The sequence below is a fragment of the Anomaloglossus baeobatrachus genome, chromosome 1 (assembly GCF_048569485.1).
Source record: "Anomaloglossus baeobatrachus isolate aAnoBae1 chromosome 1, aAnoBae1.hap1, whole genome shotgun sequence".
NCBI lineage: Eukaryota > Metazoa > Chordata > Amphibia > Anura > Aromobatidae > Anomaloglossus > Anomaloglossus baeobatrachus.
The window spans coordinates 453,614,834-453,633,256 of record NC_134353.1 but is presented as its reverse complement, the minus strand read 5'-3'; the positions used below and the strand labels follow the sequence as shown (position 1 = coordinate 453,633,256).

Sequence of the window (18,423 nt, the reverse complement as noted above, 5' to 3'; positions counted from 1 at the left end):
ACAGCTTACACTACGTTCACATCAGTGTGTGTTTGGAGTTCTGGGTTTCTGTTCCGTTATAGGACCAGAAAAACAGAACTCCCAAACAAAATGGCTTTGTTCGATGACAGACACAAACATCATCAGATGGAAGCCACCAGTAGCGGACATATCATTGGTAGAGTTGCACAGGGGCCCAAGATAAGGATCCCATTTCTACCTCCAAAGCAGGTGGAATTATGCATTATAATGAGGTCTTGGGCTGCAAAGGTCCCATTTATTGTTCTTGCACAGAAGCAGGGGCGTAACGACCGCGGTCGCAGAGGTCGCCACTGCGACCGGGCTTGCAGGGTTATAGGGGCCTGGCAGCCGCTCTGCAGAGCCGGCTCCTCTCTGTAAGAGAAGAGATGTGCTCTTCAGTGGCCAACCGCGCGACCGCCAGGGGGGGCGGCCTGTGAGTCAGGGGAGCCCGGTATCAGCAGAGGGGTCCCTGACCTGTAGAGGCCCACCAGGCGTTTCTGAGCTGCGGCAGAGCAGAAGTGCTCCTGCACAGAAGACGGAATCCATCCTGCCAGGACCTGCGATGAGGTCATGCCCATGTGACTGTGTGGGAGGAGACACAGGTTTGCCGGCAGAAAGCAGGAGAAGATATCAATTCCTGAAGGAGATTTGGACACATGACTGGTAATGAGAAAAGAGGGGCCATGAGGGGGAGGGGGGTGCAGCGTGAGTGGCATATGAGGGCTGCAGACTGTGACAGAAGAATGTGAAGGGGTGCAGAGTGTTTGAGAGGGGTAAGTTGGGGTACAGGCAGGGTGAGATATGTGGGGCAGGATGTGTATGGGAGTGTAGTGTGTGTGATATGGGGGTGCAGGCTGTACGGGGAGCAGGGTGTGTGACATATGGGGGTGTAGTGTGAGTCATATGGGGGGTGCAGGCTGTATGAGGCGCAGGGTGTGTGGGATAGAACACCACAAAGGAGGTGAAGATGAGGGATAACGTGGAGCTGGAGATGTAAGGGACGTTTACTGTAGAGTGTGGGAAGGGGAATAGGGGTGTTCACGACGTATCCAAAGTGATGGCACATTATGGGAATCAGTAAGCACAGTGTGAGGCCATAATATGAGGGGAACAGTATATGAAGCACAATGTGAGTGCACATTGTGGAGGCTGTATGGTGTGAAAAGAGGGCACAATATGGAGAGGGGGCCATGTGGCGAGGGGCACGGAAAATGTAACCGTGTGGAGGCCATTGCTTATATCGCAGGTCTTGCCTCATGTCGGTATACTCCCTGGTGGCTGCTGCGGGCAGCCAGCGGTGAGTTCTGCACATGTCAGCTGATTTGAACAGCTGACATGTGCGGCTATCAGGCATGAGTGGATCTGCTCTCCACCCGTGCCTGTTAACCCCTTTCACCGTGCTGTCAATGTCACAGCGCGCTGTACATCCCAGCCGCGGTAAGCTCTCTATTACCCGGCTGAATCGGGAGTCACGTGACATGATCACGTAGAGCCGATGGTTGTCATGGTAGCACAGGGTCATGTGATGACTCCTGCAGCTATCATGAGTCAGTTCCACCACCGTGTGTAAGAGGAGAGCAGCTTTTCTGCAGATCAGAGCAATGCAGCAGGGGGACTAGTAAAATATTTATATAAAACAAATGTAAAAAAAAAAAACAAAAAACCTAACACTTCAAATCACCTCCACATTCGCCCATTAAAAATTAAAGGGTTAAAAAAAATCTACACAGATTTGGTATTACTGCGTTCAGAAATGCCCGATCTATCAAAATGTAAAATCAATTAATCTGATCGGTAAACAGCGTAGCGGCAAAAAAATCCAAATGCCAAATTATATATTTAGGTCACCACAAATTTTGTGCAAAATGTAATAACAGGCGATGAAAACAGAGCATCTGCCCAAAAATGGTACCATTAGAAACATCAGCTCAAGATGCAAAAATTATGCCATCACTGAGCCATAGATCCTGAAAAATGAGAGTGCTACGGTGTTTGGAAAATGGCGCAAAAAATGCGCAACTTTTTTGGACAAACCTCTGATTTTTTTAGCCCCTTAGATAACAGTAAACCTATACATGTTTGGGGTCAACAAACTCGCACTGACCTCAGGCATCACATAGATACATCAGTTTTACCATATAGTGAACACTAGGAATAAAATATCCTAAAAACAATTGTCCAATCACACTTTCTTTTGCAATTTTTCCGCACTTGGAATTTTTTTCCCATTTGTCAGTACACTATATGGTAAAACTTATGGTTTCATTTAAAAGTACAACTCGTCCCGCAAAAAATAAGCCCTTACATGGCAAGATTGAAAAAATAAAAAAGTTACGGCTCTTCAAAGAAGGGCGCAAAAAAGAAAAACGGAAAATCGCCCGGGGGTGAAGGGGTTAATGAGGTGGGACGGTTTTACGGATATTTTTCATAAGGAAAGACAGTGTGGGGGGCATAATTCATGGTGGAGGAATGGTGCAGTGGTCATAGTACATGAGTGGGGCAGTGTGGAGGCCATGTAAATAAGGGGGACAGTGTAGGGGTCACTATTTTGTCAGGTGCATAGTGGGGGAATTATTTTTTTCCAGGTGCACAGTATACGGGTTATGTAGTGCACAGTATACAGGTTATTTAGTGCACAGTATACGGGTTATTTAGTGCACAGTATACGGGTTATTTAGTGCACAGTATACGGGTTATTTAGTGCACAGTATACGGGTTATTTAGTGCACAGTATACGGGTTATTTAGTGCACAGTATACGGGTTATTTAGTGCACAGTATACGGGTTATTTAGTGCACAGTATACGGGTTATGTAGTGCACAGTATACGGGTTATATAGTGCACAGTATACGGGTTATGTAGTGCACAGTATACGGGTTATTTAGTGCACAGTATACGGGTTATTTAGTGCACAGTATACGGGTTATTTAGTGCACAGTATACGGGTTATATAGTGCACAGTATACGGGTTATATAGTGCACAGTATACCGGTTATTTAGTGCACAGTATACGGGTTATTTAGTGCACACTATACGGGTTATATAATGCATAGTATACGGGTTATTTAGTGCACAGTATACGGGTTATTTAGTGCACAGTATACGGGTTATTTAGTGCACAGTATACGGGTTATGTAGTGCACAGTATACGGGTTATGTAGTGCACAGTATACGGGGTATTTAGTGCACAGTATACGGGTTATTTAGTGCACAGTATACGGGTTATTTAGTGCACAGTATACGGGTTATTTAGTGCACAGTATACGGGTTATTTAGTGCACAGTATACGGGTTATTTAGTGCACAGTATACGGGTTATTTAGTGCACAGTATACGGGTTATTTAGTGCACAGTATACGGGTTATTTAGTGCACAGTATACGGGTTATTTAGTGCACAGTATACGGGTTATTTAGTGCACAGTATACGGGTTATTTAGTGCACAGTATACGGGTTATTTAGTGCACAGTATACGGGTTATTTAGTGCACAGTATTCGGGTTATTTAGTGCACAGTATTCGGGTTATTTAGTGCACAGTATACGGGTTATTTAGTGCACAGTATACGGGTTATGTAGTGCACAGTATACGGGTTATGTAGTGCACAGTATACGGGTTATTTAGTGCACAGTATACGGGTTATTTAGTGCACAGTATACGGGTTATTTAGTGCACAGTATACGGGTTATTTAGTGCACAGTATACGGGTTATGTAGTGCACAGTATACGGGTTATGTAGTGCACAGTATACTGGTTATGTAGTGCACAGTATACGGGTTATTTAGTGCACAGTATACGGGTTATTTAGTGCACAGCATACGGGTTATTTAGTGCACAGCATACGGGTTATTTAGTGCACAGCATACGGGTTATTTAGTGCACAGTATACGGGTTATTTAGTGCACAGTATACGGGTTATTTAGTGCACAGTATACGGGGTATTTAGTGCACAGTATACGGGGTATTTAGTGCACAGTATACGGGTTATTTAGTGCACAGTATACGGGTTATTTAGTGCACAGTATACGGGTTATTTAGTGCACAGTATACGGGTTATTTAGTGCACAGTATACGGGTTATTTAGTGCACAGTATACGGGTTATTTAGTGCACGGTATACGGGTTATATAGTGCACAGTATACGGGTTATTTAGTGCACAGTATACAGGTTATTTAGTGCACAGTATACGGGTTATTTAGTGCACAGTATACGGGTTATTTAGTGCACAGTATACGGGTTATTTAGTGCACAGTATACGGGTTATATAGTGCACAGTATATGGGTTATTTAGTGCACAGTATACGGGTTATTTAGTGCACAGTATACGGGTTATTTAGTGCACAGTATACGGGTTATATAGTGCACAGTATACGGGTTATTTAGTGTACAGTATACGGGTTATTTAGTGCACAGTATACAGGTTATTTAGTGCACAGTATACGGGTTATATAGTGCACAGTATATGGGTTATTTAGTGCACAGTATACGGGTTATTTAGTGCACAGTATACGGGTTATTTAGTGCACAGTATACGGGTTATATAGTGCACAGTATACGGGTTATTTAGTGCACAGTATACAGGTTATATAGTGCACAGTATATGGGTTATTTAGTGCACAGTATACGGGTTATTTAGTGCACAGTATATGGGTTATTTAGTGCACAGTATACGGGTTATATAGTGCACAGTATATGGGTTATTTAGTGTACAGTATACGGGTTATTTAGTGCACAATATACGGGTTATTTAGTGCACAGTATACGGGTTATATAGTGCACAGTATATGGGTTATTTAGTGCACAGTATACGGGTTATTTAGTGTACAGTATACGGGTTATTTAGTGCACAGTATACGGGTTATTTAGTGCACAGTATACGGGTTATTTAGTGCACAGTATACGGGTTATTTAGTGTACAGTATACGGGTTATTTAGTGCACAGTATACGGGTTATTTAGTGTACAGTATACGGGTTATTTAGTGCACAGTATACGGGTTATATAGTGCACAGTATATGGGTTATTTAGTGTACAGTATACGGGTTATTTAGTGCACAGTATACGGGTTATTTAGTGTACAGTATACGGGTTATTTAGTGCACAGTATACGGGTTATTTAGTGCACAGTATACGGGTTATTTAGTGCACAGTATACGGGTTATTTAGTGCACAGTATACGGGTTATATAGTGTACAGTATACGGGTTATTTAGTGCACAGTATACGGGTTATTTAGTGTACAGTATACGGGTTATTTAGTGCACAGTATACGGGTTATATAGTGCACAGTATATGGGTTATTTAGTGTACAGTATACGGGTTATTTAGTGCACAGTATACGGGTTATTTAGTGCACAGTATACGGGTTATTTAGTGCACAGCATGTATATATATTTTTTATTTAGGTGTAATAATGACACTGTTATTTTTTAGGGCATCGTGTTAGGATATGTTGTGGAAAACCAGAGAAAATGGAAGTCTGCGGAGACAAGTTGTGGATGTCCAAGGTCATTATGGCATCTGGACCAGATGAAGAAGAATGGGATGAGACCATTACAATCTGAGAAGTCACCAATAAGGTACCTGGATCTAAAGGAGCATTTATACTGGACAATCGCCTTCTTTAAAGGGAATCTGTCACCAGGATTTGCTCCCCCATGTGAGAGTAGCATAATGTAGAGACAGATACCCTGATTCCAGCGATGTGTCACTTACTGAACTGTTTGCTGTCATTTTGATAAAATCAATGTTTTCTCTGCTGCAGATAAAAGCTCTTGAATATGCTGGACTACCTGACAACAGACCAAGTAGTCCAGTAATGATAATCTGCTGCTGATTAATCACTGATTTTATCAAAACTACACTAAGCAGCCCAGTGAGTGACACATCGCTGGAATCAGGATATCTGCCCCTATGTTATGCCGCTCTCAGATTAGAGGGCAAAAACCTGCCGACAGATTCCTTTTAAATGATCGTTGACCATTTGGTTATATGAAGCCGATTGGCAGTTGTTTAATGGCCTGTGACTGCAGACTAGTGAATCCTCATAGCACGCACACAGCGAGCTGTCAGGGTTTTTCAGTGCCGGTGGTGAGAGTGGGCCGTCATGTGACCACAAGTGTGCGATTTGCATACTTCTGGCCACATCTGCATGAGGCTTTAGACTGACATACTGGTAGGGGCAGCATGAACCCCAACTACGGCCCTGCCACTACACTTAACTATATCATTGTGCACAGGAACACTGCAATATTTTTTTCTCAGACCACTTGGTCCGATGACAAAATTGAACACGTGCATTGCCTCATTAGATAACATTGGTCCGAGTGCGATCCAATGTTTTGTCAGATCGCACTTGGACCAAAAATACAGGTGTCTACACAAGCTCTTATGGTGTGACACCATAGTTGTAAAAATATTTACCTGGTTAGGGGCCACTCTGAAGTTTTGGCCCCTCTGAGCTGAAACCCTAGTTACGCCTCTGGTGAGGACATGTTTTTATTTTTTTTAATCAGTGAATAAACAGTGGCTAGAGGTCTATGGAGGTGCATTATAGTATATTGAGGATCATGGTGTGTGCATTTATATAGAAGACTAGAAGGTGGCCCGATTCTACGCATCGGGTATTCTAGAATTTATGTATTGTGTAGTTAATGTATGATTTTTGTTATATATATATATATATATATATAGATGTTGTTGTGTGTACTTACCAAGTGTTTGTGTAGGCGCTGTACATGTTCTGGGTGTTGTCTGGGTGTGGCGGGGGGTGAGAGCGGTGTTGTATGTGTGTTGCGTTGTTTGTGGAGCGCTGTGTGTCTGTAGCGTTGTGTGTGTGTGTGTGTGTGTGTGTTGCGCGGTTTGTGTGTGTGTGGTGTGTTTTGGGGGAGGTATGTTTTGTGCAATGTGTGTGTTGTGCGGTATGTGCGTATATTTATGTATGCCGCGGTATTTGTGTGTTTGCAGCGTTGTCTGTATGTGTGGGTGTCTGTGTAGGGCGGTGTTTGTGGTTCCCAGTGTGTGTGTGTGTTGTGCAGTGCGCGTGTCTGTTGGGGGGAGGTGTGCACCTCCCATCGTGCTCCATCCCCCATGCTGCGCACCCCCCATCGTGCTCCATCCCCCATGCTGCGCACTCCCCATCGTGCTCCATCCACCATGCTGCGCACTCCCAAACGTACTCCATCCGCCATGCTGCGCACTCCCAAACGTGGTCCATCCGCCATGCTGCACACTCCCAAACGTGCTGCATCCCCCATGCTGCACACTCCCAAACGTGCTCCATCCCCCATGCTGCACACTCCCAAACGTGCTCCATCCCCCATGCTGCACACTCCCAAACGTGCTCCATCCGCTATGCTGCGCACTCCCAAACGTGCTCCATCCGCCATGCTGCGCACTCCCAAACGTGCTCCATCCCCCATGCTGCGCACTCCCAAACGAGCTCCATCCGCCATGCTGCGCACTCCCCATCGTGCTCCATCCGCCATGCTGCGCACTCCCCATTGTGCTCCATCCGCCATGCTGCGCACTCCCAAACGTGCTCCATCCGCCATGCTGCGCACTCCCAAACGTGCTCCATCCGCCATGCTGCGCACTCCCAAACGTGCTCCATCCGCCATGCTGCGCACTCCCAAACGTGCTTCATCCGCCATGCTGCGCACTCCCAAACGTGCTTCATCCGCCATGCTGCGCACTTCCAAACGTGCTCCATCCGCCATGCTGCGCACTCCCAAACGTGCTCCATCCGCCATGCTGCGCACTCCCAAACGTGCTCCATCCGCCATGCTGCGCACTCCCAAACGTGCTCCATCCGCCATGCTGCGCACTCCCAAACGTGCTCCATCCGCCATGCTGCGCACTCCCAAACGTGCTCCGTCCGCCATGCTGCGCACTCCCCAACGTGCTCCGTCCGCCATGCTGCGCACTCCCAAACGTGCTCCATCCGCCATGCTGCGCACTCCCCATCGTGCACCATCCGCCATGCTGCGCACTCCGCATCGTGCTCCATCCGCCATGCTGCGCACTCCCAAACGTGCTCCATCCGCCATGCTGCGCACTCCCAAACGTGCTTCATCCGCCATGCTGCGCACTCCCAAACGTGCTTCATCCGCCATGCTGCGCACTTCCAAACGTGCTCCATCCGCCATGCTGCGCACTCCCAAACGTGCTCCATCCGCCATGCTGCGCACTCCCAAACGTGCTCCATCCGCCATGCTGCGCACTCCCAAACGTGCTCCATCCGCCATGCTGCGCACTCCCAAACGTGCTCCATCCGCCATGCTGCGCACTCCCAAACGTGCTCCGTCCGCCATGCTGCGCACTCCCCAACGTGCTCCATCCGCCATGCTGCGCACTCCCAAACGTGCTCCATCCGCCATGCTGCGCACTCCCCATCGTGCACCATCCGCCATGCTGCGCACTCCGCATCGTGCTCCATCCGCCATGCTGCGCACTCCCAAACGTGCTCCATCCGCCATGCTGCACACTCCCAAACGTGCTCCATCCGCCATGCTGCGCACTCCCCAACGTGCTCCATCCGCCATGCTGCGCACTCCCCAACGTGCTCCATCCGCCATGCTGCGCACTCCCCATCGTGCACCATCCGCCATGCTGCGCACTCCCCATCGTGCACCATCCGCCATGCTGCGCACTCCGCATTGTGCTCCATCCGCCATGCTGCGCACTCCCAAACGTGCTCCATCCGCCATGCTGCGCACTCCCAAACGTGCTCCATCCGCCATGCTGCGCACTCCCAAACGTGCTCCATCCGCCATGCTGCGCACTCCCAAACGTGCTCCATCCGCCATGCTGCGCACTCCCAAATGTGGTCCATCCGCCATGCTGCGCACTCCCAAACATGCTCCATCCGCCATGCTGCGCACTCCCAAACGTGCTCCATCCGCCATGCTGCGCACTCCCAAACGTGCTCCATCCGCCATGCTGCGCACTCCCAAACGTGCTCCATCCGCCATGCTGCGCACTCCCAAACGTGCTCCATGCGCCATGCTGCGCACTCCCAAACGTGCTCCATCCGCCATGCTGCGCACTCCCAAACGTGCTCCATCCCCCATGCTGCGCACTCCCAAACGTGGTCCATCCCCCATGCTGCGCACTCCCAAACGTGCTCCATCCCCCATGCTGCGTACTCCCCATCATGCTCCATCCCCCATGCTGCGCACCCCCCATCGTGCTCCATCCCCCATGCTGCGCACCCCCCATCGTGCTCCATACCCCATGCTGCACCAGCATCAGCCTCTCTGCCCGCAGCATCAGCCTCTCTGCCCGCAGCATCAGCCTCTCTGCCCGCAGCATCAGCCTCTCTGCCCGCAGCATCAGCCTCTCTCTTCCCAGCATCAGCCTCTCTCCTCCCAGCATCAGCCTCTCTCCTCCCAGCATCAGCCTCTCTCCTCCCAGCATCAGCCTCTCTCCTCCCAGCATCAGCCTCTCTCCTCCCAGCATCAGCCTTTTCTGTCCCTAGCATCAGCCTCTCTCTTCCCAGCCTACCCAGCCTCAGCCTCCCCCAGCATATGCCTCTCTTCTCTCAGCCTCCCCCTCCCAGCCTTCCCCAAGATCAGCCTCTCTCCTCCCAGCCTCCTCCAGCACGCCATGCTCCTCTGCCGACACAGATCCGATCGCAAACACACACACACACCCGATCGCATACACTCACACACACCCGATCGCATACACTCACACACACCCGATCGCATACACTCACACACACCCGATCGCATACACTCACACACACTCACACACACCCGATCGCATACACTCACACACACCCGATCGCATACACTCACACACACCCGATCGCATACACTCACGCACACACACATTGACGATATTGCACATACGCGCTCACACTCACAACATCCGGAGATACCACATGCTTCTGGCCATGTGATCCTCCGGCAGGTCCTGGAAGCTCACTGCACAGTATCGCCGCCGAGAAGCAAGCGATATCCCAGGATGTTGTGAGTGTGTGGATGCGATGTGATGTGTGTGTGTGAGAGTGAGTGTGATCTGATGTGTGTGCGTGCGTGCGTGTGCATGCGTGTGTGCATGTTCCGCCGCTGCAGGACCTTGATGCGCTGGTAACTATGCTACCATGGTTACCAGCGTATCCCGTCCCCCGCTCGCACGGGAGCCCACACCAGCATACGGCGGCAACCCCAGCCATGCGAGGGTATGTGTCGGCTGGGTTGGCGGCGTACCCTGATGTGGGCTCCCGGGGGTACAGTACTCACCTGGGAGTCGTGGCTCCGTGTCGGTCGGTTCGGGAAATGCGTGCGGGGGGCGGGGCCAGAGCGAGCGTGCATTGCGTGAGGGGGGCGGGGCGTGGGCGAGTTGCCTGGGCGAGCGGCCAATCCGTGCGGGGGGGGCGGGGCCATGGCGAGCCCAGAGGCCAATCAGCTTTGTGTCACCGTAAGGACACAATTTTGGAGCAAGACAGACAGACAGACAGACAGAATAAGGCAATTATATATATAGATAATGGAGTGTGCATTATACCATATTGAGGATCACGGTGTGTGCATTTAGATGGCGGATTATGGTGTGTGCGTTATACTATATGGAGGATTATGGCGTGTGCATTATACTATATTAAGGATTTTGGGGTGTGCTTTATATGGAGGACTATGGGCTGTGCATTATCTTAAATCGAGGACTGTGGGATGTGTATTATATGGAGGACTATGCTCTACATTATATTATATGGAGGACTATGTGAAGTGTATAATAATAATGGAGGACTATGGGAGGTGCATTATAATATATGAAGGGTTATGTGGGACCCATTATACTATATGGAAGGCTTTGTGGGGTCATTATAGTATTTGGATAACTATACACGAGGGTGACAAAAATAAAGCATGACATGGGAAAGTTTTGTGCTAAGGAAAAGAGGCTCTTTCCCTCAGCACCCAGGTTTCTCATGCTCTGATATCATGGGAAAGTTGGGTGCTGAGGGAAAGCTGTATAGCAGAGCATTGGGAAGGTACATGATGAGGACAAGATGCATAGCAGAACATAGGAAAGCTGCTGATGGAGAGATTTCAGATCATGGGAAGCCTGGGTGCTGAAGGAAAGAGCCAAGTGTCAGAGACACTATCCCATACCCCGACTGTTGTGTACGGTTGGGGGAACCCAGGTTCAAACTTTGCACCGGGGCCCATCAAACTCTAGTTACGCCACTGCACAGAAGTCCTTCGTTGTCTGTGTCCACTGTGTCTGTGTTGAACCCACTGAGAATAATTAGGTTTGTTTGGTCTTGTGGGCGGCATACGGCTTTTTTACCAATATAGTAAAAACAACTTGTAAAGTTGTTTCTTTTTGGAGGCTTTGATGCAAGTCTGAACTTCTAGCTATGTACGGCTTTCATCAATACAGTATTGGATGCATCTACTTTACAGCAGGGTCTCACTAGTCTTACATTTTCACAGTGTGGTACACATTGCTACAAAACCTGAGTGTAACTAAACTGTGAATATTTTCTTTATATTTGGCAGGCACTTTAATTGCCTTCAGCATATCACTGACAGACAGAAGGAAGTACAATTTTGGGCCTCATCTTCTGACCACACCCATGCTATATAAGAAAAATACTAGAAAATGATGGATAACCCTTTGAGATGATGTTGACAATACTGCTAAATTCTTTTGTTCATTCACTCAGAAGTCGAGCCTAACCATCCCCAGTAGTTATAATGTGCTGTGTCAGCTTTCTGTCCAGGTGTCCAGCACATTTCACACATAAGATCAAGGCCGCCATCAGGGCATTACAATCATGACTGGTGTACCGGGCCCGGTGAAGATGGGGGGCCCGTCCGTGCCCGGGATAATTAGCTTTATGAAGCCTCGGCCCCTCTCTTCACTGAGCCCCAGTCACAGCCGCAGCAGGGGGGCCCGGCGGTGTTGCTTTAGCCACTACATAGGACTACTGTGCATGCAAAGCCCTTCTAGGGCATCGCATGCAAATTAGCCAAGTGGCCGGAAGCAAGGTGAGTGAAGCAGAGCAGGGAGGCAGCGCGTCATCCCGCAGTCCAGCGTGATGAGGTCATCACTCTGCAATTCATCACAGTGCTGCGGGCAATGTGGAGGTGGCAAGGACGCGGTATCTGGCAGGGAAAAGTAGGCAATTAAAGAGTTGAAGATCACCAGGGGTGGTGGGAGCCCACAGTCCCCAGCCACTGCCTTGCTTTATCTGAATGCGCATCGGAGAGTGCACATCCAGCCTAAACGAATGGCGGCTCAGAGAGGATGCCGCGCAATGTGGGATCCGGGGAGGGTGAGTAAAAGGTTTTATTTTATTTTTTGCGACAGACAAATATAAAAGGAGAGGCCCTGGAAGGGGATATATACAATAAGGAGGACATATATACCAGGAAGGGGACAAAAACAGGATGGGAACGACATTATACCAAAATGTGACCAGGAGGGGATATATACATATACATATATATATACATATATATATATATATATGTATATATATATATATATATATATATATATATATGTATATATATATATAAACCAAGAGAGGCTCTGGAAGGGGGCATATATACAAGAAGGAGGGCATATATTCAAGGGGACAAAAACCAGGATGGGGACATATATACCAGAATGTGCCCAGGAGGGGGATATATACAGGTATGCCAGGAGGGGCCATGGAGGGGAACATATATACAAGAAGGAGTTCATAGATACGAGGAAGGGGACAAAACCAGGATGGGGTCTTTATACTAGAATGTGCCCAGAAGGGAGATATATATATATATATACATGCCAGGAGGGGCCCTGGAAGGGGACATATATACAAGAAGGAGGACATATATACAAGGAAAGGGGATAAAAACCAGGATGGGGACATATATATCAGAATGTGCCCAGAAGGGGATATACATAACAGGATGGGATAAATATTCCAGGATGGGGACATATATACCAGGAGGGTCCCAGGATCGGGACATATATACCAGGAGGAGGACATATATGGTAGGAAGGGGACAATAAACCAGGATGGGGACATATATACCAGGAGGATATTATACAGAGGGGTAATATGTGTGGGGGTATAGTATACAGAGGAGCAGTTTGTGTGTGAGGATATATAAAGAGGGGCAAGTTGTTTGGTGAATAGTATACAAAGAGGCAGTGTACTTCAGGGATATTATACAGAGCGGCAGTGTGTGTTTGGGAATATTATACAGAGGGGCAACGTGTGTGGGAGATATTATACACGTGGTCAAAATTGTTGATACTCCTCGATTAATGAAGAAAAAACCCACAATGGTCACAGAAATAACTTGATCTGACAAAAGCAATAATAAATAAAAAATATTTGAAAAAATGAACAAGTGAAAATCAGGTATTGCTGCTTTTCAGCTTCCACAGAATTTTTTCTAAAAATAAAACTCATAAAATAGGCTTGGACAGAAAAGATGGCACCCTTTTTAACTTAACATTTGGTTGCACAATCTTTTGAGGCAGTGACTGCAATCAAACGATTCCTGTAACGGTCAATGAGACGTCTCATAGAAGGCCAATTCAGAATCGTCCAATGTTTTCTTCTTAACCATTCTTGGTTGTTTTTAGCGGTGTGTTTTGGGTCATTATCCTGTTGCAGCACCCATGATCTGAAACAGACCAAGCTTTCTGACACTGGGCAGCACATTTCTCTCTAGAATCCCATGACAGTCTTGAGATTTCACTGTACCCTGTACAGATTCAAGACACCCTGTGCCAGGTGCAGCACAGCAGCCTCAGAACATAACAGAGCCTCTTCCATGTTTCACAGTAGAGACAGTGTTCTTTTCTTGATATGCTTCATTTTTCCGTATCTGAACATAGAGCTGATGTGCCTTGCCAAAAAGTTGCATTTTTGTTTCATCTGTCTATAGGACATTCTCCCAGAAGCTTTGTGGCTTGTCAACATGTAGTTTGGCAAATTCCAGTCTGGATTTTTTATGATTTTTTTTTCAACAATGGTGTCCTCCTTGGTCGTCTCCCATTAAGTTTACTTTGACTCAAACAATGACGGATGGTGCGATCTGTCACTGATGTTCCTTGAGCTTGAAGCTCACCGTTAATCTCTTTAAACATTTTTATGGGCTTTTTTGTTACCTTTCATATTATCCATTTCTTTGATTTGTCATCAATTTTCCTTCTGCAGCCACGCCCAGGAAGGTTGGCTATGGTCCCATGGGTCTTAAATTTCTGAATAATATGTGCAACTGTAGTCAAAGAAACATCAAGCTGCTTGGAGAGATGGTCTTATAAACTTTACTTTTAACATGCTTGTCTATAATTTTCTTTCTAATCTCCTGAGACATCTCTTTCCTTTGCTTTCTCTGAGTGTGGTACACACCATGTCACCAAACAGCTCAGTGAGTATCTGTAGCCCTGTATACAGGCTCACTGACTAATTACAAGATTGTAGACACCTGTGATGCTAATTAGTGAACACACCTTGATTTAACATGTCCCTTTTGTCACATTATTTTCAGGGGTGCCATAATTTCTGTCCAGGCCTGTTTCATGAGTTTTATGTTTTTAAAGATTCTGAGAAAGCAGAAAAGCAGTGTCTGACTTTTATTTGTTCATTTTCATAGTTTTATGCATTACTTTTATCAGATTCATGTTATTTCTGTGACCATTGTGGGTTTTTCTTTTATTAAATGAGGGGTACCAACAATTTTGACCACATGCGTATATAGAGGACCAGTGTGTGTGTGTGTTTGTGTGTGTGTGTGTTTGTGTGGTATTATACAGAAGACCAGTGTGCGTGGGGGGTGATATTATACAGAGGAGCAGTGTGTGGGGGGATATTATACAGAGGAGCAGTGTGTGTGTGGGAGAGATATTATACAGAGGAGCTGTGGGTGTGGAGGGAATATTATACAGAGAAGCAGTGTGCATGTGGGGATATTATACAGAGGAGCTGTGTGTGGGGGAGATATACAGAGGAGCAGTGTGTGGGGGATATTACACAGAGGAGCAGTGTGTGTTAGGGATATTATACAGAGGAGCAGTGTGTGTGGAGGGAATATTATAGAGCAGTGTGCATGTGGGGATATTATACACGAGCATTGTGTGCAGGTATGTTATACAGAGAGGCAGAGTATTTGGGGGATATTATACATGGGGCAGTGTTGGCAAGATATTATGGAGAGGTGCAGTGTAGAGGGTATATTATGGACAGGGGCAGTGTAGAGGGTGTATTATTAATTTTCTGAGGGAAATATTTCATTTTCTGCAACAACTTCAATGGCACGAACACTTTTGCCCATGACTGTGTGTGTGTGTGTGTGTGTGTGTGTGTGTGTGTGTGTGTGTGTATGTATGTATGTATGTATATATATATATATATATATTATATATAAAAATATATATAAAAATAATATATATATATATATATATATATATATATATATATATATATATATATATATATATATATATATATATATATATATATATATATATATATATATATATATATATATATATAAAAATGGTGCATTGATCCAGCAATGACAAGGTAGAAGCAGGCTGCTGATCGAAGTAATCCAAATTTTTATTGCCAAATTCCGCTGAGAATACAAAGGCCCAGTAGGAACAGGAACAATTAGTATCGGCAGACAAAAACGCAGATGGGACTACGCGTTTCGGCGGTGACACCCACCTTCTTCACTGTCCTAACCTAATCATTTACCTCTGTGATTTTTTTATATATATACACATTACATATATATATACATATACATATATATATACACATACATACAAACATACATATACATTTTTTCCAAGCATGGTGGCGAGAGTGTGGAAGGTTTGAGTGGTGGAGGCGAAGCTGGGGTAGAGCCTGGGCGGAGTCTCAAGGGGGCCAAAAAAGTTTGCCAGTATAGGGCCCTGAAATTCCTAGTTGCAGCCCTGCATAAGATATTTCTCTTACTCATCCATGCTCAGGCAGTCTCCTTAGCTCTGCCCTCACCCAAAAGCATGTTGCAACTCTAAGGCCAGGTTCACACAAATATATTTTTAGGTCCAAGTGCTATCCGTGAAAAAAAACAGCTCACACTTGGGTCAATGTTATTCAATGAGGCAGTGCAGATGAAGGATTTATTTTGCTGACAAATCTACCAAAAATCAGATGAGGCTCGCACATTGAAGTCTATGAATATGAGAGAAAAAACCAGATGCACAGTATGGCATCCGAATAATACAGATACATTACAATTCTGTAGCACAGGAAACTGTAAATAGTCCAGTAGATTATTTATAACTGCTACTGTAAATGAACGGACTGCATATGGAGGACAAGTGAGAAAAAAATGGTCCCACTTTACTGGATGAAAAACGGACCAATTCTTTATAATAGAAACAGAATATAATTGTTCAGCTCACCAATATTGCAGTCCCGCAGTGGAAATCCAGCGCACGGATGGTTAGGAATACCAAGCAATAGCAATAAAGATGTATAAATCCAGCGCAGACTTGTATTGAATAAAAAAGTTTTTTCTTTCTTTATTAGAATAATAGAATGAATAAAAAAATCCAGGGACGTGCAAAAGTAAATTCTAGCCCCAGTTCAGAGCGACGCGTTTCAACAAGTTGTCTTAATCATGGTCTGAACCATAACTGAACAGATCCTTCTTAAAGAAGGCAGTCCACCCACTACTAATTGCTCACCTGAAAGGTCCGCAATTAGTAAGTAGCATACAAATGTGTTTAAAAACATATATAGAGAGATATAGAACTCATGATAATATATTGTTACATAGACATAGTTGATAAAGTATAAAAATCATTATGGAATCACGCTAGACAATTTGTCACAATTTGTGACCGCGGTGACCGCAGCTTCCTCCTCCCTAATCAAATATATTTGTGTCTCTCAGCCATAAATACATTTGAGCAGTGAAGCACAGACGTGAAGCACCTTGCTGACACACACTGCTGTGGGAGCGGCTGAGACACAGACAGCGGTAAGCGAGAGGAGCCAAAGATGAAATGTTGGGGTTTATTATGAAGAGGGGCTGTGTGGGGGGATATTTTGGATAAGGGCAGTGTGTATGTGGCAGTGTAGAATGTGCGGGCTCCTTTCAGGTATGATGTGATGTGTCACGTGATGAGGGGGCGTGTTCAAAATGCAGCCCGATATTTTGCAGACGGAATAAACATTTTTTTAAATTCACGTGGGCATGTAGTTTTTTATAAAAGAAGCAGGGGTCTGGGGGTAAGACTCCTAGATGGGGCGGAACTTCTTGCATGATTATAGTAGACAAGTGGAAACATCGAGGGTGCAAAGACCTGCTCATCCTGAGTCTCCTGGTTCATGAATAGATGTCCAGCACTTTAAGGGTATGTGCGCACGTTGCTTTTTACCTGCTTTTTACCTGCTTTTTTGCTGCTTTTTCTTCTGCGCTGTTTAATGCCAAAATGGATGTGTTCTTCTATTCAAGCAAAGTCTATGGGAATTTGGGTTTCTTGTTCACACTATGTTGTTCAAAATGCTGCCTTTTTGTGGCAGAACTTTGGTCAAAAACTCAGCTTTTCAAAGAAGCAACATGTCAATTGTTTTTGCCATTTGGGTTTTGCACTGCAAAGCTGAGTTTTTGACCAAAGTTCTGCCACAAAAAGGCAGCATTTTGAACAACATAGTGTGAACAAGAAACCCAAATTCCCATAGACTTTGCTTGAATAGAAGAACACATCCATTTTGGCATTAAACAGCGCAGAAGAAAAAGCAGCAAAAAAGCAGGTAAAAAGCAGGTAAAAAGCAACGTGCGCACATACCCTAAAAGTGACAGAACCAGCAGGGGGGTGTGGGCTGCACTCCCCAACCCCCGGCCGGCACTGTCAGTGTTAAAGGGCTGGCGGAGTGTGGGGCACGGCCCCGTACTTTAAGCCAGAGTGCTTCAACCCCCCTTTGCATGATTATAGTGGACAGGAGGAAACATCGCAGGCACAGAGATCTGCTCATCCTGAGCACCCTGGTTCATGATTCATGAAGTTAAAGGTAGGTTAAGTTGGGGAACTTTTTGTGAGTAGTGTAATTTTGTAACTTTTCCCTTGATAGAGCTATATTAGGGCTTATTTTTGTACAACAAGTTTTAGTTTTGAACTGTATATAAGTGCCCAGGACACTCTGTCACCTGCGACGCAATAGGGTCTGATGGGCGTCACTTATCTCGGTCCGACACCTCCTATCTTCTTGCGATCGCCATTCTCCTTGCTTCGTGTGGTTGACACGTCCTACAGACACTTCTGTGCCCTGCTCCGGGCAGAGCAAAGTAATGTAATGCGCAGGTGCAGAGAATGGTCAAAGAACGCCCACATATGCACAGTACAATACTTTGTTCTGCCTTCAGCAGGACAGAGAGAAGTGCATGTGTGTAGGAGCGCGATGGAGGCCTTCG

At 46.1% G+C, this 18,423-nt stretch overlaps 1 protein-coding gene across 1 annotated transcript in view; it reads right to left on the bottom strand.

The window, feature by feature from the left end:
- Window positions 1-18,423, bottom strand: part of PCSK4 (proprotein convertase subtilisin/kexin type 4) — a 133,289-nt gene that overhangs the window by 63,840 nt on the left and 51,026 nt on the right. The window lies entirely within an intron of this gene.